At 37.1% G+C, this 27,035-nt stretch overlaps 6 long non-coding RNA genes across 7 annotated transcripts; all 6 read right to left on the reverse strand.

Annotated features, from left to right (window-relative positions):
- Positions 1–865: 865 nt before the first annotated feature.
- Positions 866–3,289, reverse strand: LOC149213506 (uncharacterized). Of its 2 annotated transcripts, none has more exons than XR_016250336.1 (4): positions 2,801–3,289; positions 1,505–1,581; positions 1,096–1,403; positions 866–950 (listed from the first exon to the last, which is right to left on the reverse strand). It is a non-coding gene; the product is annotated as an uncharacterized LOC149213506 (long non-coding RNA). The 2 variants fall into 2 exon arrangements; XR_016250335.1 differs by having other exon boundaries at positions 866–955.
- A 151-nt stretch (positions 3,290–3,440) lies between these two features.
- LOC149213507 (uncharacterized) lies at positions 3,441–6,502 on the reverse strand. Its single transcript, XR_016250337.1, has 5 exons — positions 6,269–6,502; positions 3,921–3,998; positions 3,757–3,830; positions 3,625–3,654; positions 3,441–3,510 (listed from the first exon to the last, which is right to left on the reverse strand). It is a non-coding gene; the product is annotated as an uncharacterized LOC149213507 (long non-coding RNA).
- Positions 6,503–6,876: 374 nt separating this feature from the next.
- LOC149213508 (uncharacterized) lies at positions 6,877–12,518 on the reverse strand. Its single transcript, XR_016250338.1, has 10 exons — positions 12,285–12,518; positions 9,935–10,012; positions 9,771–9,844; positions 9,453–9,668; positions 9,231–9,312; positions 8,987–9,036; positions 8,815–8,875; positions 7,516–7,592; positions 7,107–7,414; positions 6,877–6,966 (listed from the first exon to the last, which is right to left on the reverse strand). It is a non-coding gene; the product is annotated as an uncharacterized LOC149213508 (long non-coding RNA).
- Positions 12,519–15,493: 2,975 nt separating this feature from the next.
- LOC149213509 (uncharacterized) lies at positions 15,494–18,430 on the reverse strand. Its single transcript, XR_016250339.1, has 4 exons — positions 18,322–18,430; positions 15,974–16,051; positions 15,810–15,883; positions 15,494–15,707 (listed from the first exon to the last, which is right to left on the reverse strand). It is a non-coding gene; the product is annotated as an uncharacterized LOC149213509 (long non-coding RNA).
- A 62-nt stretch (positions 18,431–18,492) lies between these two features.
- LOC149213510 (uncharacterized) lies at positions 18,493–19,472 on the reverse strand. The gene is made up of 3 exons (XR_016250340.1): positions 19,033–19,472; positions 18,794–18,892; positions 18,493–18,653 (listed from the first exon to the last, which is right to left on the reverse strand). It is a non-coding gene; the product is annotated as an uncharacterized LOC149213510 (long non-coding RNA).
- Positions 19,473–20,590: 1,118 nt separating this feature from the next.
- On the reverse strand, positions 20,591–21,369 carry LOC149213511 (uncharacterized). Its single transcript, XR_016250341.1, has 5 exons — positions 21,295–21,369; positions 21,130–21,204; positions 20,993–21,031; positions 20,818–20,889; positions 20,591–20,677 (listed from the first exon to the last, which is right to left on the reverse strand). It is a non-coding gene; the product is annotated as an uncharacterized LOC149213511 (long non-coding RNA).
- Between the last annotated feature and the right edge of the window lie 5,666 nt (positions 21,370–27,035).

Here is a 27,035-nt window from a genome sequence, read left to right on the forward strand (position 1 = left end):
GGTTGTGTCATAGATTCTTAGACCCTAACCTACATTCTCTAGTGAAGTGGAAACACAACATCCTCATCTCTAGTGCACATTGTGTAGCTGTGTGCGTGTGATGTGGAGCAAGAAAGCACATAAATTTAAACATTCCATTTGATGTATATGTCAAACCACTAATTGAGTGGTACTACCCGAGAACCATGCTAGAAGGAAAAAACTTCAAGTAAACAAATAATAATAACACTATTTTGTTGGAAAACAACATGACTCACCCATCCTTTGCGTGGCATCTACATTGCATATCTTCTCCACTCGACCCTCCAAGACACTACAATTGTAGTCACTCACTCCACAAAGTAGTATTATATATGAGATCATCAAGAAAGAACGAGTTTAAATAACAAATATACAAAGCCATGTATTAAACATACACATATCTGCCCTCCCTAGGCTAATATTTTAGTAGCGAATAGAATAAATCACTTACAATTTGTAGAATGTCTCACCATCGTCTGCCACAAAAGCACATAAATTTCAACATTCCATTTGATGTATATGTCAGACCACTAACTGAGTGGTACTACCTGAGAACCATGCTGAAAGGAAAGAACTTCAAGTAAATAAATAATAATAACACTATTTTGTTGGAAAACAACATGACTCACCCATCCTTTGAATGGCATCTCCATTGCATTTCTTCTCCACTCAACCCTCCGAGACACTACAATTGTAGTCACTCACTACACAAAGTAATATTATATATGAGATCATGAATAAAGCACGAGTTTAAATAACAAATATACAAAGCGATGTATTAAACATACACATACCTGCCCTCCCTTGGCTAATATTTTAGCAGCGAATAGAATAAATCACTTACAATTTGTAGAATGTCTCACCATCGTCTGCCACATTTGTAGAATGTCTAATGCATCTTCACCTTTGTAGATTATGCAATTGTAGATCTTCACTACATAAAGAAGATCAATGTAGTTGATTATGACAACATAGATAAATCATATAATAAATTCAATAGCAAAAAAATGGAGCCACAAATTAGCAAAATATACTTTTAAGTGAAGCGCATTGCATATAGGTGTGTTGACTCACCATCATTTACGAACAATAACCTCCATTTTTTTTGTCTGCTTCCTTTGTTTCCTTTTCCACACCCAACAAATGAAACCGAGACCAAATTACAAAGAACGTGAAAAAAAAGGAAAACGGATACAACAAACCCAATAAACGATACCAAAACAAAACTACAAAAAAAGAAAAGAAAAAAAAGGTGAAACAAAGAAAAACGATTACAACACAAAGCATGGCCATGCTCAAACTCAACAAAACAAAACATGAACAAAGAAAAAAATGCAAACACCCGCTCTGCACATTATCACACTCCTGCGATGTGCCCTCCTCTGCTGGAAGGAAAAGAAGTGAACTGAATAAGGTTAAAATACACAGTTAGTAATGGTAAACATATTTCAAAACCAATAATTATTCATAATAGGAAACACACCTCCCCTAGAGTTTCATTTATAACAATGAACGATCTCTTTTGTATTCCACTTGCTCGTGCTCATCGAATTAAGTCATCTAAGGAAGATACAAAATAAGTTGTTAGAATCATTATATAGATTAAACTAGAGATTTGAATGCGATTATTAATCATAATAAGAAACACACCTTTCTTTGAGTTTGTTATATAAAAAGAGAGGTCGTTTTGTATTTCACGTGTTCAGCACACTGGACAAATATTTTGCAATAAATACATAAAAAATATTAAATTTCTAATAAAAGTTAAACTAGAGAGTTTGAAGGCATGAACTTGTCATGCAACTTAGTTCGAGCCCAATTGTATTCCATGCCATATCACAAAAAATATAAATTTGCAATGGACAAATATTCTGCAATAAATACATAAAAAAATATTAAATTTCTAATAAAAGTTAAACTAGAGAGTTTGAAGGCATGAACTTTTCATGCAACTTAGTTCGAGCCCAATTGTATTCCATGCCATATCACAAAAAGATATAAATTATCACAAAAAATACAAATTTTCTAGACTAGATGTACTTCTACTAGGAATAATACAAACAATGCTTTCATAAGAGGTAATTTTTTTTTGAAAATGAATCTAAACATATCTAAACAAATTGAACTCCCAAAACCATAGGGTCCACAAGGAAATAGTGGTGTATGTTAGCACGATGGTTGATTGGTTGAAGGGTCAGTATGCTTGCTTGCTCAACTTTACCCACCTCTTCTATATAGGAATGATACAAACAATGCTTTCATAAGAGGTAATTTTTTTTTTGAAAATGAATCTAAACATATCTAAACAAATTGAACTCCCAAAACCATAGGGTCCACAAGGCAATAGTGTTGTATGTTAGCACGATGGTTGATTTGTTGTAGGGTAGACTAGATGTACTTCTACTAGGAATAATACAAACAATGCTTTCATAAGAGGTAACTTTTTTCTTTAAAATGAATCTAAACATATCCAAACAAATTGAACTCCCAAAACCATAGGGTCCACAAGGCAATAGTGTTGTATGTTAGCACGATGATTGATTGGTTGAAGGGTCAGTATGCTTGCTTGCTCAACTTTACCCACCTCTTCTATAGGACTTGTACTATGGGCGTGTCAGCGTGATGTGGAGACAAAATAAAAATACAAATTTAAAATAACCATGTGATGTATACGTGAAACCACTAATTAAGTAATTCAACCCAAGAACCATGCTCGAAGGAGAAACAGTAGTGCTAACAAACAATAAAAATACTATTTTTTTGGAAAACTATGACTCACCCGTCCTCTATGCTCCATTTGCATTTCTTAAAGTATCTTCTCCACTCGACCATCCCAGACACTACATCAGGGGTCACTCACCGCACAAAGTAATCTTGTATATGAAATCATGAATAAACCACGAGAGAAATTGAATAAAAAATATACAGAGCGATAAATTAATCACACATACCTACTAACTCTTCACTAATGTTACAACAGCAGCAATTATGAACAATAAGCCTGGAAATGTGAACCCCAATATAACTTTTCTCTCTATTTCGTATCAACTTTTTCAGAAAATCTCAAACCTCACACCCATTAACAAGATCATACTACCATGAAGCCATGAAAAAATGATGAATCATTGCGCAAGCAACATATATTACGGTGGATTAAAGCACAATATTATTATGTAGGAAACAAATATGGCTCACCAATCCTTTGCGATGCGTTGGTAGAATCTCTAAGGTATTTTCAACACTTGACCTTCATAGACAATACAATTGCAGTTGCTCACTACACAAAGAAGATAAATATAGTTGAGTATGAGACCACATATAAACCATATAATAAATTGAAAAGCAAGCAAATAGAGTCACGAATGAAGAAAAGATAATTGTGAGTGAAGTGCATCGTGTATAGTTAAGGTGATTCACCTTCATTTATCAATGATAACCTCCATCTCATTTCTTTCATTCTCTCTCCATGCAAACAAAGCCAAGACCAAACTACAAGAAATGAGAAAATGAGAACAACACAAAGCATGGTCACTCTCAAACTCGACAAAAAACAAAACATGTAGACAACAACAAACAAAAAATTGAAAACTCCCCCCTTAGCACATTATTTCTATTGCAGTGTCCTCTCCTCCGCTGAAAAGAAAACAAGTGGGGTGAATAAGGTTAAAATACAAACATAGATACTAATGACAAGCATATTTAAAAACTGATAATTATTTAGAATAAAAAACATACCTCCTTTAGACTTTGTTATATAACGATAGACATTGCTTTGTATTCCATTTACATGTGCTCACCAAACAAGCCATCTACAACATATACATAATAAAATATTAGAATCATTATACAAGTTAAACTAGAGAGTTGAATGTAATAATCAATCATAATATGAAACATACATGCCTTTAAGTTTTGTTATATAAAGGGGGATAATCCATTCTGTATTTCAGGTATTGGTGCTCACTGGAATCAACCATCTACAATAGATACACAATAAACTATTAGGATTCTAATAAAAGTTAAACCAGAGAGCTGAAGGCATGAACTTGTCATCCAACTTAATTACAATCCATTTATATTCCATGCTATATCTCAAAATATATAAATTTTCTAAACTAGAAATAATTCTACTAGGAATAATGCAATTAATGTTTTCATAAGAGAAATAATTCTTTTTGTACAGGGATCTAAGCATACTTTTACATATTGAACACCCAAAATCCTAGAGATCACAAGGCAACAATGTTGTCTATTAGCACAATGGTTGATTGGTTGAAGGGTATGTATGCTTGCTTGCTCAACCTTACCATCCTCTGTTGAGATTTGTAGCTTGGTAGGTACTCCAAACCCTAGGGTACAAGGTTGTGAAGGATTTGGAACCACATGGGATTTGTGGGCAAGAGTACCCAAGCTGTGGGCTTTGCACCCAAAGTTGTGGGTGTGAATCCATGAAGAGATTTGATGACTTGGCACTTGGACATGATAGAGCACCCTTAAAGGAGCAAGGGTTGCTTCAAGCACCAAGAGAGCCCTTGTCACTGTGGAAAAATGAACGTTTATATGTTTTGAGTGGGTGAATTGTTTTAAAGATCAAGTCGGCCTTAGTTAAAGAGACCCTTCTTGAAGGGATAAATGTCACCCTAAGAGAAAGATATAAATATGTGAGAGGAGAGACCTCATTCCACACATCCAAGGAGCAACACATCAAAGAATATACCTCTAAAATAGATGCAGATCAGAAGGAGTTCAAGGGAAGTGGAGAAGGAGCATTTTTGTGTCTTCTTGAGACTATTTTGAGGACGATATTGATAGGCAACAGGCCGAGGGCTAAGAGGTGAATTTTGGGCAAATTTTGTGCACGTTTGAGGAGGTTTTTCTCTGTGTTTAAGGCCGCAGGTTCTCTGGATTGATTGCAGGTGAACGACATATCTTTTGGGGAGGGCGGAGAGGCCTAGTAGGATGCCTAACCTAGGCCACAATCACAACAGGGGACAACATAGTTAGAAGAGGCCTGAAGTGAGGGAAAACACAAGTTTTGGATCAGAATTTAGGGTTGACGTGTGCCCTCACTAGAGCTCAGAAATTGCATTGAAGCCGAGGTCAAGGGGAGCAACAGGAGGTTGCAGAACAAGGTATGTTTGTCCTCTTGTTTTGATGTTGTTTTTTAGTGGATGGTTGTCCTAGTTTGGACAAAGTTTGAGGGGCATCTAAAGGACTGTGTGGAGGGTAGAAGAAGGTGTCCTTGCAGCCCTATATCAATTTGACAAGGAATTTGGCTGCTATAAGAAGGACAAAAGTTGAGAAGCCTAAGGGTTTGGTTCCTGGAGAAATAAGGGTAGCCAAGTAGGCTTATGAATCATCCCTAAGTTAATTGTTGGAGAAAGACTATAGACAATCATAGTGGGCAACCCTCCATGTGCTATGATTGTCTACATTGGAGCAACACAAGAAGGCAATAGACGGAAGAAGTCCCAAAGAGCTGAGGAGCAACAATGGGTAATCTCGGAGTTGTTCACAAACAAAGTTGTGAACAACTCACAAGAAGACCCTATGTGTTGATTCATTGATGGACTAATGATCAACTAGAGGGCAGTTGGTGAGCCATGTTCAGAGACCTAAAGGAGCAGGATTCATTGATAGAGGTAGATAGGTGTTGTTGTACTTTGGGAGCCAAAGGACCGACATATGTGTTCAGGACACTGCACTGAAAGGGCTATGGAGCGCTACATCAACAAGTAGGTCAAGTGTTGTCTTGTTCAGGGTAGATTGGTTTAAGGACTGACACTGAATCCTAGGTTGTATTTCTTGTATTAGTGATTGTATGGGAATCATGATCCTTGGTACCAGAGCCCTAAACAATGTACTACAGTTTGTTAATATAACGAAGTTGGGTTGTTGAAAAATGGTAAAAAGTTGTCTATATATGTCCATGTTGATTTTTTGTTGTATTTATCCCACTGTGCAAAGTACTTTATTATGGCATTTGACTTGGTTGTGTCATAGATTCTTAGACCCTAACCTACATTCTCTAGTGAAGTGGAAACACAACATCCTCATCTCTAGTGCACATTGTGTAGCTGTGTGCGTGTGATGTGGAGCAAGAAAGCACATAAATTTAAACATTCCATTTGATGTATATGTCAAACCACTAATTGAGTGGTACTACCCGAGAACCATGCTAGAAGGAAAAAACTTCAAGTAAACAAATAATAATAACACTATTTTGTTGGAAAACAACATGACTCACCCATCCTTTGCGTGGCATCTACATTGCATATCTTCTCCACTCGACCCTCCAAGACACTACAATTGTAGTCACTCACTCCACAAAGTAGTATTATATATGAGATCATCAAGAAAGAACGAGTTTAAATAACAAATATACAAAGCCATGTATTAAACATACACATATCTGCCCTCCCTAGGCTAATATTTTAGTAGCGAATAGAATAAATCACTTACAATTTGTAGAATGTCTCACCATCGTCTGCCACAAAAGCACATAAATTTCAACATTCCATTTGATGTATATGTCAGACCACTAACTGAGTGGTACTACCTGAGAACCATGCTAAAAGGAAAGAACTTCAAGTAAATAAATAATAATAACACTATTTTGTTGGAAAACAACATGACTCACCCATCCTTTGAATGGCATCTCCATTGCATTTCTTCTCCACTCAACCCTCCGAGACACTACAATTGTAGTCACTCACTCCACAAAGTAATATTATATATGAGATCATGAAGAAAGCACGAGTTTAAATAACAAATATACAAAGCGATGTATTAAACATACGCATGCCTGCCCTCCCTTGGCTAATATTTTAGCAGCGAATAGAATAAATCACTTACAAATTGTAGAATGTCTCACCATCGTCTGCCACATTTGTAGAATGTCTAATGCATCTTCACCTTTGTAGATTATGCAATTGTAGATCTTCACTACATAAAGAAGATCAATGTAGTTGATTATGACAACATAGATAAATCATATAATAAATTCAATAGCAAAAAAATGGAGCCACAAATTAGCAAAATATACTTTTAAGTGAAGCGCATTGCATATAGGTGTGTTGACTCACCATCATTTACGAACAATAACCTCCATTTTTTTTGTCTGCTTCCTTTGTTTCCTTTTCCACACCCAACAAATGAAACCGAGACCAAATTACAAAGAACGTGAAAAAAAAGGAAAACGGATACAACAAACCCAATAAACGATACCAAAACAAAACTACAAAAAAAGAAAAGAAAAAAAAGGTGAAACAAAGAAAAACGATTACAACACAAAGCATGGCCATGCTCAAACTCAACAAAACAAAACATGAACAAAGAAAAAAATGCAAACACCCGCTCTGCACATTATCACACTCCTGCGATGTGCCCTCCTCTGCTGGAAGGAAAAGAAGTGAACTGAATAAGGTTAAAATACACAGTTAGTAATGGTAAACATATTTCAAAACCAATAATTATTCATAATAGGAAACACACCTCCCCTAGAGTTTCATTTATAACAATGAACGATCTCTTTTGTATTCCACTTGCTCGTGCTCATCGAATTAAGTCATCTAAGGAAGATACAAAATAAGTTGTTAGAATCATTATATAGATTAAACTAGAGATTTGAATGCGATTATTAATCATAATAAGAAACACACCTTTCTTTGAGTTTGTTATATAAAAAGAGAGGTCGTTTTGTATTTCACGTGTTCAGCACACTGGACAAATATTTTGCAATAAATACATAAAAAATATTAAATTTCTAATAAAAGTTAAACTAGAGAGTTTGAAGGCATGAACTTGTCATGCAACTTAGTTCGAGCCCAATTGTATTCCATGCCATATCACAAAAAATATAAATTTGCAATGGACAAATATTCTGCAATAAATACATAAAAAAATATTAAATTTCTAATAAAAGTTAAACTAGAGAGTTTGAAGGCATGAACTTATCATGCAACTTAGTTCGAGTCCAATTGTATTCCATGCCATATCACAAAAAAATATAAATTATCACAAAAAATATAAATTTTCTAGACTAGATGTACTTCTACTAGGAATAATACAAACAATGCTTTCATAAGAGGTAATTTTTTTTTGAAAATGAATCTAAACATATCTAAACAAATTGAACTCCCAAAACCATAGGGTCCACAAGGCAATAGTGTTGTATGTTAGCACGATGGTTGATTGGTTGAAGGGTCAGTATGCTTGCTTGCTCAACTTTACCCACCTCTTCTATATAGGAATGATACAAACAATGCTTTCATAAGAGGTAATTTTTTTTTGTTTGAAAATGAATCTAAACATATCTAAACAAATTGAACTCCCAAAACCATAGGGTCCACAAGGCAATAGTGTTGTATGTTAGCACGATGGTTGATTTGTTGTAGGGTAGACTAGATGTACTTCTACTAGGAATAATACAAACAATGCTTTCATAAGAGGTAACTTTTTTCTTTAAAATGAATCTAAACATATCTAAACAAATTGAACTCCCAAAACCATAGGGTCCACAAGGCAATAGTGTTGTATGTTAGCACGATGGTTGATTGGTTGAAGGGTCAGTATGCTTGCTTGCTCAACTTTACCCACCTCTTCTATAGGACTTGTACTATGGGCGTGTCAGCGTGATGTGGAGACAAAATAAAAATACAAATTTAAAATAACCATGTGATGTATACGTGAAACCACTAATTAAGTAATTCAACCCAAGAACCATGCTCGAAGGAGAAACAGTAGTGCTAACAAACAATAAAAATACTATTTTTTTGGAAAACTATGACTCACCCGTCCTCTATGCTCCATTTGCATTTCTTAAAGTATCTTCTCCACTCGACCATCCCAGACACTACATCAGGGGTCACTCACCGCACAAAGTAATCTTGTATATGAAATCATGAATAAACCACGAGAGAAATTGAATAAAAAATATACAGAGCGATAAATTAATCACACATACCTACTAACTCTTCACTAATGTTACAACAGCAGCAATTATGAACAATAAGCCTGGAAATGTGAACCCCAATATAACTTTTCTCTCTATTTCGTATCAACTTTTTCAGAAAATCTCAAACCTCACACCCATTAACAAGATCATACTACCATGAAGCCATGAAAAAATGATGAATCATTGCGCAAGCAACATATATTACGGTGGATTAAAGCACAATATTATTATGTAGGAAACAAATATGGCTCACCAATCCTTTGCGATGCGTTGGTAGAATCTCTAAGGTATTTTCAACACTTGACCTTCATAGACAATACAATTGTAGTTGCTCACTACACAAAGAAGATAAATATAGTTGAGTATGAGACCACATATAAACCATATAATAAATTGAAAAGCAAGCAAATAGAGTCACGAATGAAGAAAAGATAATTGTGAGTGAAGTGCATTGTGTATAGTTAAGGTGATTCACCTTCATTTATCAATGATAACCTCCATCTCATTTCTTTCATTCTCTCTCCATGCAAACAAAGCCAAGACCAAACTACAAGAAATGAGAAAATGAGAACAACACAAAGCATGGTCACTCTCAAACTCGACAAAAAACAAAACATGTAGACAACAACAAACAAAAAATTGAAAACTCCCCCCTTAGCACATTATTTCTATTGCAGTGTCCTCTCCTCCGCTGAAAAGAAAACAAGTGGGGTGAATAAGGTTAAAATACAAACATAGATACTAATGACAAGCATATTTAAAAACTGATAATTATTTAGAATAAAAAACATACCTCCTTTAGACTTTGTTATATAACGATAGACATTGCTTTGTATTCCATTTACATGTGCTCACCAAACAAGCCATCTACAACATATACATAATAAAATATTAGAATCATTATACAAGTTAAACTAGAGAGTTGAATGTAATAATCAATCATAATATGAAACATACATGCCTTTAAGTTTTGTTATATAAAGGGGGATAATCCATTCTGTATTTCAGGTATTGGTGCTCACTGGAATCAACCATCTACAATAGATACACAATAAACTATTAGGATTCTAATAAAAGTTAAACCAGAGAGCTGAAGGCATGAACTTGTCATCCAACTTAATTACAATCCATTTATATTCCATGCTATATCTCAAAATATATAAATTTTCTAAACTAGAAATAATTCTACTAGGAATAATGCAATTAATGTTTTCATAAGAGAAACAATTCTTTTTGTACAGGGATCTAAGCATACTTTTACATATTGAACACCCAAGGGCCAAAATCCTAGAGATCACAAGGCAACAATGTTGTCTATTAGCATAATGGTTGATTGGTTGAAAGGTATGTATGCTTGCTTGCTCAAATTTACCATCCTCTGTTGAGATTTGTAGCTTGGTAGGTACTCCAAACCCTAGCGTACAAGGTTGTGAAGGATTTGGAATCACATGGTTGCGGGCAAGAGTACCCAAGCTGTGGGCTTTGCACCCAAAGATGTGGGTGTGAATCCATGAAGAGATTTGATGACTTGGCACTTGGACATGATAGAGCACCCTTAAAGGAGCAAGGGTTGCTTCAAGCACCAAGAGAGTCCTTGTCACTGTGGAAAAATGAATGTCTATATGTTTTGAGTGGGTGAATTGTTTTAAAGATCAAGTCGGCCTTAGTTAAAGAGACCCTTCTTGAAGGGATAAATGTCACCCTAAGAGAAAGATATAAATATGTGAGGGGAGAGACCTCATTCCACACATCCAAGGAGCAACACATCAAAGAATATACCTCTAAAATAGCTGCAGGTCAGAAGGAGTTCAAGGGAAGTGGAGAAGGAGCATTTTTGTGTCTTCTTGAGACTAGTTTGAGGATGATATTGATAGGCAACAGTCCGAGGGCTAAGAGGTGAATTTTGGGCAAATTTCCTCCACGTTTGAGGAGGTTTTTCTCTGTGTTTAAGGCCGCAGGTTCTCTGGATTGATTGCAGGTGAACGACATATCTTTTGTGAAGGACGGAGAGGCCTAGTACGATGCCTAACCTAGGCCACAATCACAACAGGGGACAACATAGTTAGAAGAGGTGTGAAGTGAGGGAAAACACAAGTTTTGGATCAGAATTTAGGGTTGACGTGTGCCCTCACTAGAGCTCAGAAATTGCATTGAAGCCGAGGTCAAGGGGAGCAATAGGAGGTTGCAGAAAAAGGTATGTTTGTCCTCTTGTTTTGATGTTGTTTTAGTGGATGGTTGTCCTAGTTTGGACAAAGTTTGAGGGGCATCTAAAGGACTGTGTGGAGGGTAGAAGAAGGTGTCCTTGCAGCCCTATATCAATTTGACAAGGAGTTTGGCTGCTATAAGAAGGACAAAAGTTGAGAAGCCTAAGGGTTTGGTTCCTGGAGAAATAAGGGTAGCCAAGTAGGCTTATGAATCATCCCTAAGTTAATTGTTGGAGAAAGACTATAGACAATCATAGTGGGCAACCCTCCATGTGCTATGATTGTCTACATTGGAGCAACACAAGAAGGCAATAGACGGAAGAAGTCCCAAAGAGCTGAGGAGCAACAATGGGTAATCTCGGAGTTGTTCACAAACAAAGTTGTGAACAACTCACAAGAAGACCCTATGTGTTGATTCATTGATGGACTAATGATCACCTAGAGGGCAGTTGGTGAGCCATTTTCAGAGACCTAAAGGAGCAGGATTCATTGATAGAGGTAGATAGGTGTTGTTGTACTTTGGGAGCCAAAGGACCGACATATGTGTTCAGGACACTGCACTGAAAGGGCTATGGAGCGCTACATCAACAAGTAGGTCAAGTGTTGTCTTGTTCAGGGTAGATTGGTTTAAGGACTGACACTGAATCCTAGGTTGTATTTCTTGTATTAGTGATTGTATGGGAATCATGATCCTTGGTACCAGAGCCCTAAACAATGTACTACAGTTTGTTAATATAACGAAGTTGGGTTGTTGAAAAATGGTAAAAAGTTGTCTATATATGTCCATGTTGATTTTTTGTTGTATTTATCCCACTGTGCAAAGTACTTTATTATGGCATTTGACTTGGTTGTGTCATAGATTCTTAGACCCTAACCTACATTCTCTAGTGAAGTGGAAACACAACATCCTCATCTCTAGTGCACATTGTGTAGCTGTGTGCGTGTGATGTGGAGCAAGAAAGCACATAAATTTAAACATTCCATTTGATGTATATGTCAAACCACTAATTGAGTGGTACTACCCGAGAACCATGCTAGAAGGAAAAAACTTCAAGTAAACAAATAATAATAACACTATTTTGTTGGAAAACAACATGACTCACCCATCCTTTGCGTGGCATCTACATTGCATATCTTCTCCACTCGACCCTCCAAGACACTACAATTGTAGTCACTCACTCCACAAAGTAGTATTATATATGAGATCATCAAGAAAGAACGAGTTTAAATAACAAATATACAAAGCCATGTATTAAACATACACATATCTGCCCTCCCTAGGCTAATATTTTAGTAGCGAATAGAATAAATCACTTACAATTTGTAGAATGTCTCACCATCGTCTGCCACAAAAGCACATAAATTTCAACATTCCATTTGATGTATATGTCAGACCACTAACTGAGTGGTACTACCTGAGAACCATGCTAAAAGGAAAGAACTTCAAGTAAATAAATAATAATAACACTATTTTGTTGGAAAACAACATGACTCACCCATCCTTTGAATGGCATCTCCATTGCATTTCTTCTCCACTCAACCCTCCGAGACACTACAATTGTAGTCACTCACTCCACAAAGTAATATTATATATGAGATCATGAAGAAAGCACGAGTTTAAATAACAAATATACAAAGCGATGTATTAAACATACGCATGCCTGCCCTCCCTTGGCTAATATTTTAGCAGCGAATAGAATAAATCACTTACAAATTGTAGAATGTCTCACCATCGTCTGCCACATTTGTAGAATGTCTAATGCATCTTCACCTTTGTAGATTATGCAATTGTAGATCTTCACTACATAAAGAAGATCAATGTAGTTGATTATGACAACATAGATAAATCATATAATAAATTCAATAGCAAAAAAATGGAGCCACAAATTAGCAAAATATACTTTTAAGTGAAGCGCATTGCATATAGGTGTGTTGAGACTCACCATCATTTACGAACAATAACCTCCATTTTTTTTGTCTGCTTCCTTTGTTTCCTTTTCCACACCCAACAAATGAAACCGAGACCAAATTACAAAGAACGTGAAAAAAAATGAAAACGGATACAACAAACCCAATAAACGATACCAAAACAAAACTACAAAAAAAGAAAAGAAAAAAAAGGTGAAACAAAGAAAAACGATTACAACACAAAGCATGGCCATGCTCAAACTCAACAAAACAAAACATGAACAAAGAAAAAAATGCAAACACCCGCTCTGCACATTATCACACTACTGCGATGTGCCCTCCTCTGCTGGTAGGAAAAGAAGTGAACTGAATAAGGTTAAAATACACAGTTAGTAATGGTAAACATATTTCAAAACCAATAATTATTCATAATAGGAAACACACCTCCCCTAGAGTTTCATTTATAACAATGAACGATCTCTTTTGTATTCCACTTGCTCGTGCTCATCGAATTAAGTCATCTACAGAAGATACAAAATAAGTTGTTAGAATCATTATATAGATTAAACTAGAGATTTGAATGCGATTATTAATCATAATAAGAAACACACCTTTCTTTGAGTTTGTTATATAAAAAGAGAGGTCGTTTTGTATTTCACGTGTTCAGCACACTGGACAAATATTTTGCAATAAATACATAAAAAATATTAAATTTCTAATAAAAGTTAAACTAGAGAGTTTGAAGGCATGAACTTGTCATGCAACTTAGTTCGAGCCCAATTGTATTCCATGCCATATCACAAAAAGATATAAATTATCACAAAAAATATAAATTTGCAATGGACAAATATTCTGCAATAAATACATAAAAAAATATTAAATTTCTAATAAAAGTTAAACTAGAGAGTTTGAAGGCATGAACTTTTCATGCAACTTAGTTCGAGCCCAATTGTATACCATGCCATATCACAAAAAGATATAAATTATCACAAAAAATACAAATTTTCTAGACTAGATGTACTTCTGCTAGGAATAATACAAACAATGCTTTCATAAGAGGTAATTTTTTTTTGAAAATGAATCTAAACATATCTAAACAAATTGAACTCCCAAAACCATAGGGTCCACAAGGAAATAGTGGTGTATGTTAGCACGATGGTTGATTGGTTGAAGGGTCAGTATGCTTGCTTGCTCAACTTTACCCACCTCTTCTATATAGGAATGATACAAACAATGCTTTCATAAGAGGTAATTTTTTTTTTGAAAATGAATCTAAACATATCTAAACAAATTGAACTCCCAAAACCATAGGGTCCACAAGGCAATAGTGTTGTATGTTAGCACGATGGTTGATTGGTTGAAGGGTAGACTAGATGTACTTCTACTAGGAATAATACAAACAATGCTTTCATAAGAGGTAATTTTTTTCTTTAAAATGAATCTAAACATATCCAAACAAATTGAACTCCCAAAACCATAGGGTCCACACGGCAATAGTGTTGTATGTTAGCACGATGATTGATTGGTTGAAGGGTCAGTATGCTTGCTTGCTCAACTTTACCCACCTCTTCTATAGGACTTGTACTATGGGCGTGTCAGCGTGATGTCTAGGCAAAATAAAAATACAAATTTAAAATAACCATGTGATGTATACGTGAAACCACTAATTAAGTAATTCAACCCAAGAACCATGCTCGAAGGAGAAACAGTAGTGCTAACAAACAATAAAAATACTATTTTTTTGGAAAACTATGACTCACCCGTCCTCTATGCTCCATTTGCATTTCTTAAAGTATCTTCTCCACTCGACCATCCCAGACACCACATCAGGGGTCACTCACCGCACAAAGTAATCTTGTATATGAAATCATGAATAAACCACGAGAGAAATTGAATAAAAAATATACAGAGCGATAAATTAATCACACATACCTACTAACTCTTCACTAATGTTACAACAGCAGCAATTATGAACAATAAGCCTGGAAATGTGAACCCCAATATAACTTTTCTCTCTATTTCGTATCAACTTTTTCAGAAAATCTCAAACCTCACACCCATTAACAAGATCATACTACCATGAAGCCATGAAAAAATGATGAATCATTGCGCAAGCAACATATATTACGGTGGATTAAAGCACAATATTATTATGTAGGAAACAAATATGGCTCACCAATCCTTTGCGATGCGTTGGTAGAATCTCTAAGGTATTTTCAACACTTGACCTTCATAGACAATACAATTGCAGTTGCTCACTACACAAAGAAGATAAATATAGTTGAGTATGAGACCACATATAAACCATATAATAAATTGAAAAGCAAGCAAATAGAGTCACGAATGAAGAAAAGATAATTGTGAGTGAAGTGCATCGTGTATAGTTAAGGTGATTCACCTTCATTTATCAATGATAACCTCCATCTCATTTCTTTCATTCTCTCTCCATGCAAACAAAGCCAAGACCAAACTACAAGAAATGAGAAAATGAGAACAACACAAAGCATGGTCACTCACTCTCAAACTCGACAAAAAACAAAATATGTAGACAACAACAAACAAAAAATTGAAAACTCCCCCCTTAGCACATTATTTCTATTGCAGTGTCCTCTCCTCCGCTGAAAAGAAAACAAGTGGGGTGAATAAGGTTAAAATACAAACATAGATACTAATGACAAGCATATTTAAAAACTGATAATTATTTAGAATAAAAAACATACCTCCTTTAGACTTTGTTATATAACGATAGACATTGCTTTGTATTCCATTTACATGTGCTCACCAAACAAGCCATCTACAACATATACATAATAAAATATTAGAATCATTATACAAGTTAAACTAGAGAGTTGAATGTAATAATCAATCATAATATGAAACATACATGCCTTTAAGTTTTGTTATATAAAGGGGGATAATCCATTCTGTATTTCAGGTATTGGTGCTCACTGGAATCAACCATCTACAATAGATACACAATAAACTATTAGGATTCTAATAAAAGTTAAACCAGAGAGCCGAAGGCATGAACTTGTCATCCAACTTAATTAAAATCCATTTATATTCCATGCTATATCTCAAAATATATAAATTTTCTAAACTAGAAATAATTCTACTAGGAATAATGCAATTAATGTTTTCATAAGAGAAACAATTCTTTTTGTACAGGGATCTAAGCATACTTTTGCATATTGAACACCCAAGGGCGAAAATCCTAGAGATCACAAGGCAACAATGTTGTCTATTAGCATAATGGTTGATTCGTTGAAAGGTACGTATGCTTGCTTGCTCAAATTTACCATCCTCTGTTGAGATTTGTAGCTTGGTAGGTACTCCAAACCCTAACGTACAAGGTTGTGAAGGATTTGGAATCACATGGTTACGGGCAAGAGTACCCAAGCTGTGGGCTTTGCACCCAAAGATGTGGGTGTGAATCCATGAAGAGATTTGATGACTTGGCACTTGGACATGATAGAGCACCCTTAAAGGAGCAAGGGTTGCTTCAAGCACCAAGAGAGTCCTTGTCACTGTGGAAAAATGAATGTTTATATGTTTTGAGTGGGTGAATTGTTTTAAAGATAAGTCGGCCTTAGTTAAAGAGACCCTTCTTGAAGGGATAAATGTCACCCTAAGAGAAAGATATAAATATGTGAGGGGAGAGACCTCATTCCACACATCCAAGGAGCAACACATCAAAGAATATACCTCTAAAATAGCTGCAGGTCAGAAGGAGTTCAAGGGAAGTGGAGAAGGAGCATTTTTGTGTCTTCTTGAGACTAGTTTGAGGATGATATTGATAGGCAACAGTCCGAGGGCTAAGAGGTGAATTTTGGGAAAATTTCCTCCACGTTTGAGGAGGTTTTTCTCTGTGTTTAAGGCCGCAGGTTCTCTGGATTGATTGCAGGTGAACGACATATCTTTTGTGAAGGACGGAGAGGCCTAGTACGATGCCTAACCTAGGCCACAATCACAACAGGGGACAACATAGTTAGAAGAGGTGTGCGTGAGGGAAAACACAAGTTTTGGATCAGAATTTAGGGTTGACGTGTGCCCTCACTAGAGCTCAGAAATTGCATTGAAGCCGAGGTCAAAGGGAGCAATAGGAGGTTGCAGAAAAAGGTATGTTTGTCCTCTTCTTTTGATGTTGTTTTAGTGGATGGTTGTCCTAGTTTGGACAAAGTTTGAGGGGCATCTAAAGGACTGTGTGGAGGGTAGAAGAAGGTGTCCTTACAGCCCTATATCAATTTGACAAGGAGTTTGGCTGCTATAAGAAGGACAAAAGTTGAGAAGCCTAAGGGTTTGGTTCCTGGAGAAATAAGGGTAGCCAAGTAGGCTTATGAATCATCCCTAAGTTAATTGTTGGAGAAAGACTATAGACAATCATAGTGGGCAACCCTCCATGTGCTATGATTGTCTACATTGGAGCAACACAAGAAGGCAATAGACGGAAGAAGTCCCAAAGAGCTGAGGAGCAACTGTGGGTAATCTTGGAGTTGTTCACAAACAAAGTTGTGAACAACTCACAAGAAGACCCTATGTGTTGATTCATTGATGGACTAATGATCAACTAGAGGGCAGTTGGTGAGCCATGTTCAGAGACCTAAAGGAGTAGGATTCATTGATAGAGGTAGATAGGTGTTGTTGTACTTTGGGAGCCAAAGGACCGACATATGTGTTCAGGACACTGCACTGAAAGGGCTATGGAGCGCTACATCAACAAGTAGGTCAAGTGTTGTCTTGTTCAGGGTAGATTGGTTTAAGGACTGACACTGAATCCTAGGTTGTATTTCTTGTATTAGTGATTGTATGGGAATCATGATCCTTGGTACCAGAGCCCTAAACAATGTAGTACAGTTTGTTAATATAACGAAGTTGGGTTGTTGAAAAATGGTAAAACGTTGTCTATATATGTCCATGTTGATTTTTTGTTGTATTTATCCCACTGTGCAAAGTACTTTATTATGGCATTTGACTTGGTAGTGTCATAGATTCTTAGACCCTAACCTACATTCTCTAGTGAAGTGGAAACACAACATCCTCATCTCTAGTGCACATTGTGTAGCTGTGTGCGTGTGATGTGGAGCAAGAAAGCACATAAATTTAAACATTCCATTTGATGTATATGTCAAACCACTAATTGAGTGGTACTACTCGAGAACCATGCTAGAAGGAAAAAACTTCAAGTAAACAAATAATAATAACACTATTTTGTTGGAAACCAACATGACTCACCCATCCTTTGCGTGGCATCTATATTGCCTATCTTCTCAACTCGACCCTCCGAGACACTACAATTGTAGTCACTCACTGCACAAAGTAATATTATATATGAGATCATGAATAAAGCACGAGTTTATATAACAAATATATAAAGCGGTGCATTAAACATACACATACCTGCCCTACTACCCAAGAACCATGTTAGAAGGAAAAAACTTCAAGTAAACAAATAATAATAACACTATTTTGTTGGAAACCAACATGACTCAACCATCCTTTCGTGGCATCTGCATTGCCTATCTTCTCAACTCGACCCTCTGAGACACTACAATTGTAGTCACTCACTGCACAAAGTAATATTATATATGAGACCACGAATAAAGCACAAGTTTAAATAACAAATATACAAAGCAATGTATTAAACATAGACAAACCTGCGCTCCCTTGGCTAATATTTTAGCAGCGAATAGAATAAATCACTTACAATTTGTAGAATGTCTCACCCATACTCTACCACAGTTGTAGAATGTTTAATGCATCTTCACCACTTCACCTTTGTAGATTGTACAATTATAGCTCTTCACTACATAAAGAAGATCAATGTGGTTGATTATGACAACATAGATAAAGCATATAATAAATTGAATAACAAAAAAATGGAACCACATATTAGCAAAATATACTTTTAAGTGAAGCACATTGCATATAGGTGTGTTGACTCACCCTCATTTATGAACAATAACCTGCATTTTTTTTGTCTGCTTCCTTTGTTTCCTTTTCCACACCCAACAAATGAAACCGAGACCAAATTACAAAGAATGTGAAAAAAAAGGAAAACGGATACAACAAACCCAATAAACGATACCAAAACAAAACTACAAAAAAAGAAAAGAAAAAAAAGGTGAAACAAAGAAAAACGATTACAACACAAAGCATGGCCATGCTAAAACTCAACAAAACAAAACATGAACAAAGAAAAAAACGCAAACACCCGTCCTGCACATTATCTCTCCTGCAATGTGCCCTCCTCTGTTGCAAGGAAATGAAGTAAACTGAATAAGGTTAAAACACACTAGTTAGTAATGGTACACATATTTCAAACCCAATAATTATTCATAATAGGAAACAGACCTCCCCTAGAGTTTCATTTATAACAATGAACGATCTCTTTTGTATTCCACTTGCTCGTGCTCATCGAATAAGTCATCTACAGAAGATACAAAATAAGTTGTTAGAATCATTATATAGATTAAACTAGAGATTTGAATGCAATTATTAATCATAATAAGAAACACACCTTTCTTTGAGTTTGTTATATAAAAAGAGAGGCCATTTTGTATTTCACCTGTTCATGCTCACTAGACAAATACACTGCAATAAATACATAAAAAAATATTAAATTTCTAATAAAAGTTAAACTAGAGAGTTTGAAGGCATGAACTTGTCATGCAACTTAGTTCGAGTCCAATTGTATTCCATGCCATGTCACAAAAAATATAAATTTTCTAGACTAGATGTACTTCTACTAGGAATAATACAAACAATGCTTTCATAAGAGGTATATATTTTTTTTAAATGAATCTAAACATATCTAAACAAATTGAACTCCCAAAACCAAAGGGTCCATAAGGCAATAGTGTTGTATGTTAGCACGATGGTTGATTGGTTGAAGGGTCAGTATGCTTGTTTGCGCAACTTTAACCACCTCTAATATAGGGCATGTACTATGGGGGTGTGTGTGTGATGTAGAGCCAAAATAAAACTACAAATTTAAAAAAACCATGTGATGTATACGTGAAACCACTAATTGAGTAATACAACCAGAGACCCATGCTCGAAGGAGAAATAGTAGTGCAAACAAATAATGAAAATACTATTTTATTGGAAAGCTACGACTCACCGATCCTCTATGCTCCATTTGCATTGCTTAAAGTATCGTCTCCACTTGACCATCCCAAACAATACAATGGTAGTCACTAACCACACAAAGTAATCTTGTATATGAAATCATGAATAAACCATGAGAGAAATTGAAGAAAAAAATATACAGCTCTTCAATAATGTTATAGCAGCAACAATTATGAGTAATAACACTAGAATGTGAACCCCAATATAACTTTTCTCTCTATTTCGTATCAAATTTTTCGGAAAATCTCAAACCTCACACCCATTAACAAGATCATACTACCTTGAAGTCATGACAAAAGGATGAATCATTGTGCAAGCAACATATATTATTGTGGATTAAAGCACAATATTATTATGTAGGAAAAAAATATGGCTCACCAATCGTTTGCGATGCGTTTGTAGAATGTCTAAGGTATTTTCACCACTTGACCTTCATAGACTATACAACTGTAATTTCTCACTACACAAAGAAAATAAATATAGTTGAGTATGATATCACATATAAAACATATAATAAATTGAAAAGCAAGCAAATAGAGTCACAAATGAGGAAAATATAATTGTGAGTGAAGTGCATTGTGTATAGTTAAGGTGATTCACCTTCATTTATCAATGATAACTTCCATCTCATTTCTTCCATTTTCTCTCCATGCAAACAAAACCAAGACCAAACTACAAGAAATGAGAAAACGAGCACAACACAAAGCATGGTCACTCTCAAACTCGACAAAAACAAAACATGTAGACAACAACAAACAAAAAATTGCAAACTCACCCCTTGCACATTATTTCTATTGCAGTGTCCTCTCCTCCACTGAAAAAAAAATGGGTTGAATAAGGTTAAAATACAAACATAGATACTAATGACAAGCATATTTAAAAACTGATAATTATTTAGAATAAGAAACACACCTCCTATAGAATTTGTTATATAACAATAGACATTGCTTTGTATTCCATTTACTTGTGCTCACCAAAACAAGCCATCTACAACAAATACATAATAAAATATTAGAATCATTATACAAGTTAAACTAGAGAGTTGAATGTAATAATCAATCATAATATGAAACATACATGTCTTTGAGTTTTGTTATATAAAGGGGGATAATCCATTTTGTATTTCATGTATTCGTGCTCATTGGAAACAACTATCTGCAATAGATACACAACAAACTATTAGGATTCTAATAAAAGTTAAACTAGAGAGTTGAAGGTAGGAACTTGTCATCCAACTTTATTACAATCCATTTATATTCCATGCTATATCTCAAAATATATAAATTTTCTAAACTAGAAGTAATTCTACTAGGAATAATGCAATTAATGTTTTCATAAGAGAAATAATTCTTTTTGTAGAAGGATCTAAGCATATTTTTACATATTGAACACCAAAAATCCTAGAGGCCACAAGGCAATAGTGTTGTTTATTAGCACAATGGATGATTAGTTGAAGGGTCTGTATGCTTGCTTGCTCGACCTTACCATCCTCTGTTGCGATTTGTAGCTTGGTAGGTACTCCAAACCCTAGTGTACAAGGTTGTGAAGGATTTGGAACCACATGGGCTTTGTCGGCAAGAGTACCAAAGCTGCGGGCTTTGCACCCAAACTTGTGGGTGTGAATCCATGAAGAGATTTCATGATTTGGGACTTGGACATGATATAGCACCCTTAAAGGCGCAAGGGGTTGCTTCAAGCACCAAGAGAGCCCTTGTCACTGTGGAAAAATGAATGTTTATATGTTTTTAGTGGGTGAATTGTTTTAAAGGTCAAGACGACCTTCGTTAAAGATACCCTTCTTGAAGGGATAAATGACACCCTAAGAGAAATTTATAAATATGTGAGAGGCGAGACCTCGTTCCACACATCCAAGAAGCAACACATCAAAGAATATACCTCTGAAATAGCTGCAGGTCAGAAGGAGTTCAAGGGAAGTGGAGAAGGAGCATTTTTGTGTCTTCTCCAGACTGTTTTGAGGATGATATTGATAGGCGACAGGCTGAGGGCTAAGTGGTGAATTTTGAGCAATTTTTGTGCACATTTAAGGAGGTTTTTCTCTTTTTTTTAGGCCACAGGTTCTCTGTATTGATTGCAGGTGAACAGCGTATCTTTTGGGGAGGGCGGAGAGCCCTAGTAGGATGCCTAACCTAGGCCACAATCATAGCAGGGGACAACGTAGTTAGAAGAGGCCTGAAGTGAGGGAAAACACAAGTTTTGGATAAGAATTTAGGGTTGACGTGTGCCCTCACTAGAGCTCAGAAATTGCACTGAAGCCGAGGTCAAGGGGAGCAGCAGGAGGTTGCAGAACAAGGTATGTTTGTCCTCTTGTTTTGATGTTGCTTTTTAGTGGATGGTTGTCCTAGTTTGGAAAATTTTTGAGGGGCATCTAAAGGACTGTGTGGAGGGTAAAAGATGGTGTCCTTGCAGCCCTAGATTAGTTTGACAAGGAATTTGGCTGCTATAAGAAGGAAAAACTTTGAGAAGCCTAAGGGTTTGGTTCTTCGAGAAATAAGGGTAGCCAAGTAGGCTTATGAATCATGTTAAGTTTAGGTATGTTCTATGCTAAAGCAATTTATTTAAATTTTCACAGTTAGCAATCACATCATCATTAAGGTAAACTGCAGATAGAACATAAATATAAAACGCAGAAGACAAGCCAAGACAGGAGGACACAAGATATGGCTTGAGCCAGGGACAAACCCCACAATGTGTGGGGAAACCCTTTGATCTAATCTTCCTTTATCTTCAAAGTTCAGCAGAGAAAGAAAGAGAGAGAGTATATTTACAATAGAAGTCAACACTTTGACTTATCTAGATCTAGCATAGATCATTTCATATTTTATATAACGATGAGATCAGTTGAAGACATTCTGCTTCAACTAACTCTCCAAGGTGACTCCATCACCTATCATCGTGCCACATCTGGTTCTCATGCTGTACTACTGCATACTGCACCATGCTGCACTAATCATGATTATTATCATGCTGCCCATGTCCATGATCTTTTAAGTCCATGATCTGTATCGTACACGTTGTGCCTTTCCAAGACCTAGATATCAATCCTCCTTTCTGTTGTTGCTGGGGTCATCCTCATTGCAGCACCATTGAAGCTACTACATCATCACAGAGATCCTCATTGTTGCTTCCATATGTACAGGGGCTATTGAGAGATAAGTCCACTAAGACCGTGTTCCTTCTTATGCTGGGATTGTCTCTAGGATCATGATACCCATCGAGAGACAACAGGTTACAGTTATCACTGAGGGTTCATATTACTATACTTCTATTTAACCTAAAGTGCTTGAGCCATTGTACTTATCACCGAGACTATTATCACTACGGTGACACCATCCACTTCTTCATGAGTTTGTGACTGCACCTTAAACCCAAACTAGGTGCAGTCAAACCCTACTATGGCTCCTTTCTTTGTGACTGTGGTTCCTGCGGGTTCCCTCTTTATGACTGCGGCTTAGTGTGGTTCACTGTGGCTTCTCCCTTTACTGACCGCGACTAACTGTGGCTCCTTAATACAACTTCATGCCTTGATTGCGGCTCCCCTTTATGACAGCTTATAAGTGCCTCATGAACAGTGTTCCATGACAGCGTTGAACTGCGTGTAACTATGACTATGACTTGCGTTCCATGAGTAGCGTATATAGCTCTGATTGAACAACGTATGACCAGCAAGTAAATATCTTCTCTATATATATATGTTGCCATCGCCTACAGATATATAAATGCCTTGCTGCGTTTTTTTTTGCTTGCAAATATAAATATATTGTTGTGGATAGGTCACAGCGTATCACTGTCCATTGACTAGCATACATTGTTCATCAATCAGCATACATTGTTCATCGACCAGCATATACATACATCGTATCACCCCTGCGTATATATGAACTCACGTATTGCATATAAGTGTTGTGTTGTCAGATCCACTATAGATTAGGGCCTGCGTGTATATCTGACTTCTGGATAGCGTATATCACGACACCTCAGCGTATATATGAACTCACGTATTGCGTGTAAGAGTTGTGCTGCCAGATCCACTATAGATTAGGGCCTGTGTGCCTCGTAATTGACTTCTGTCTTCTACTCATTCTCATATGCCTGCGGCTTCCTGCGGTTAGGGCATCACCCTTGGGCCAGCGTATCTTTTGGTTCTCTCCTTCCAAAAACCCAGATGTGGAGAGGAGATCACCTCAAGAATACATGTCCAAATGACTTCAAATCCTCACCAATTTATACTAAAACGTGGATGATGAATAAACACGTCTATTGGGCTTTTGAGCCTACTCAAGTTGTTGGTCGGCTAGATAATAAATCCATAATCAAAATAAATTCATATCTCCATAAATACTTATCGGAATCGGATGATCTTCGGATCAATCCTACACCTCTCGACGAGAGGGATCCAATAAAAATATCAGCTGCCATAAATAAGCTGACCCACATGGATTTTGGCCCTAGTTGCCAATTTAACACTCCCTCTCAACTAGGGAGAACTCCATCCGCTGATCCATATGTCCGACTGTGCTATCTCTGCCATTAGTGCCTTACACTGCTCTACTTAGCTCTGTTGGCTCTGCTCAGCTCAACATAGCTCTGTTGAACTATGAAGAAGAAGAATTGATCGAGAATGAGTCATATCATTCTCCACTGACCCAAAGTCAGTCTCAAAGTGCGTACCACTGGTCCCAGACCAGTCTCAACCGACCCGAAGTCAGTTTCATAGTAAGTACCACTCCTACCACTGGTCCCAGACCAGTCTCAACCGACTCGAAGTCAGCGGCATAGTAAGTACCACTCCTACCACTGGTCCCAGACCAATATCGCAGTCTCAGAGAGTGTACCATTGGTCTCAGACCAGTCTCAACCAACCCAAAGTCAGCGTCATAGTGTATACCACTCTCACTGGTCCCAGACCAGTACTGCACTGACAAAAAGTTAGTCTCGGAGTATGTACCACTAGTCCCAAACCAGTCTCAACCGACCCGAAGTCAGTGTCATAGTAGGTACAACTTCTACCACTGGTCCCTGACCAGTATCGCAGGCTCAGAGAGTGTACTACTGGTCCCAGACCAGTCTCAACCGACCCGAAGTCAGCGTCATAGTATGTACGACTCCTACCACTGGTCCCAGACTAGTATCATTGATCCTAGATCAATTGAGGTCATCCTAGCGTAGGGAGTACAATAGATACAACGATGCGTCCATCGGTACTACTATGGTCCCTATCTTCATTTCCCTGCTCATTGATCAGATGAGAGGTACTTCCCATGAGTCCCGGACTGCATGGGTAGGATGCCTCGACAGGAGAACTTAATCAATCCTGTCCTCACAGGAGAGCACATCAATCCTGCTACAATCGCCATGGAGAACACATCAATCCAGGCCGCCATGGAGAACACATCAATCCAGGCCTCACAGGAGAACACATCAATCCTGCTATAATCGCCATGGAGAACACATCAATCCAGGCCTCACAGGAGAAGACATCAATCCTGCTACAATCGCCATGGAGAACACATTAATCCAGGCCTCACAGGAGAACACATCAATCCTGCTACACAAGAGAGCGAATCATCCTATTCCACAAGAGAGCGAATCATCTTGTTCCAGTGCACACCACCAGGGGAGGGTGAGTCACCTTGTGTTCGTATGTTGCTCCAGTAAGAACCGCAAGCCCCCAAAGCTCCCAGAGCTCAATGTATGCAACATGCAGGACTCTTGTACAAGGGTTTCTTGACAACTCCAAGTCGTTTTGGAAAAATCACAAATTTGATCTTTCCACGGGGCTCTAACAAAGTGTATCGACCTGTACATCATCTTAATGCGATAGAGCCTCCTTGATCATCGACTTACCATATCCCAAATAAGGCAGTATCTGATGTCTACCTGCTGGAGCAATCGTCGAATACAGGATTTCTCAATAATTGAATCCCACCTCTGGTTGTCACAGAGAATCACAGTGGTATTCATCATGTGTACAAACAGCTCACTGAAGAGCTTCAACAACCAGACTGCCTCACAGAAGGCCATACTAGCAGCAATGTATTCTGCCTTGGTGGTGCTCAGAGTCACCGACTTCTGCTTCCTGCTCATCTAGGATATCGAGGCAGATTCCAAAGAGAAACAACACTGAGAAGTGCTCTAGTGATCCTCCACATTGCCTGCCCACTCATCATTCAAATAGTCATGTGGTTTCATATTTCCGGCAATGTATCTCAATCCATGAGAGATTATGCCCTAAAGATATCTCAGAAGATTCTTGGCACCAATTCAGTGAGGCTCAACCAAATATGAGCTCACCATGCTAACTGCAACACATATGTCCGGATGAAGGTTCTCCAAGAACATCAACACGAATGAGTTTATGAAACTCAGAGGCATTTCCCAAATCAGGTCCGACATCACTATGATATAACTTCTTGAAAGTTAAGATCCTCGAGGTAGTCACAGGCTTGCAGCTTATCTTTCCGCATTCAGAATCCAACTCCCTCTGTCTCCTATAAATGAGAGGGTTTGCACCTGTCAGACATAGGTGTCGGTACGAGAGGTTTATCATCCACAACCTTCAAGTAATGGTTTGGATCGGTTTCACTCCTAGTGAATCTCAGCTGCATTAGATAGCTATCAATCCTCTCATACTACGCCCGAGGTGTTTTGCTTCAAGCCATAGAGGGCTTTCTTCCACCTGTATACATGAGATTCCCGATCATGAGTCTCAAACTCCTCGGGTTGTTCCAAGCCTGTGGACCTACTGCATGAGGGGAATGGTCCCCTTATAATATTTTCCTTCGGTACATTTCAGACAT

The sequence above is a fragment of the Pinus tabuliformis genome, chromosome 1_1 (assembly GCF_031772625.1).
Source record: "Pinus tabuliformis cultivar Carrire ecotype Pingquan chromosome 1_1, CPIR1, whole genome shotgun sequence".
NCBI classification, from domain to species: domain Eukaryota; kingdom Viridiplantae; phylum Streptophyta; class Pinopsida; order Pinales; family Pinaceae; genus Pinus; species Pinus tabuliformis.